Raw genomic sequence first — 530 nt, forward strand, 5'->3', positions numbered from 1 at the left:
CAGGTCAAGGACTTAGGGTATCGAGCAACTTGTGCAACACACACACACACACACACACACACACACACACACACACACACACACACAGGTGTTTGTTTGTGTGTTCATCAGCATACTGATGCTGTTGTGCAGACACATCTTCAAGTGTAGGATAATAGTCACACAGGAGCTGAGCACGCAAACATGATGAAGGAAATAATATAGTAATAACTATAACAGTATCTCCAGTAGATACACGTTAACAATCAGTCCATTGAGTCCAAATGAAAATTTGAACCAGATTTAAAGAAATTCCCTGCAGGAGATTTCATGTTCATGAGAACAGGACTGACAGATAACCTCCAACCTTTCACCGGTGCTGAGCCATAAAAACTAAATCCACATATCCTCCACTACACAAATCAGTTTCACTCCAATTCAGCTCCATGAAATCTTCATGTGTGCATCTGAGCCGCATGCCGATAATGGGCCGACAGCGGGCCGAACCCTGACCTGTACCTCTTCATGTAGTCTGTCTGTGGTGTGATCTG

General features: G+C 43.8%; 1 protein-coding gene across 1 annotated transcript in view; it reads right to left on the reverse strand.

The window, feature by feature from the left end:
• Window positions 1-530, reverse strand: part of patj (PATJ crumbs cell polarity complex component) — a 127,809-nt gene that overhangs the window by 31,099 nt on the left and 96,180 nt on the right. The window lies entirely within an intron of this gene.

The sequence above is a fragment of the Seriola lalandi genome, unplaced genomic scaffold (genome assembly GCF_002814215.2).
Source record: "Seriola lalandi dorsalis isolate HSWRI2012SDOR001 ecotype SW California unplaced genomic scaffold, Sedor1 jcf7180002054885, whole genome shotgun sequence".
NCBI classification, from domain to species: domain Eukaryota; kingdom Metazoa; phylum Chordata; class Actinopteri; order Carangiformes; family Carangidae; genus Seriola; species Seriola lalandi.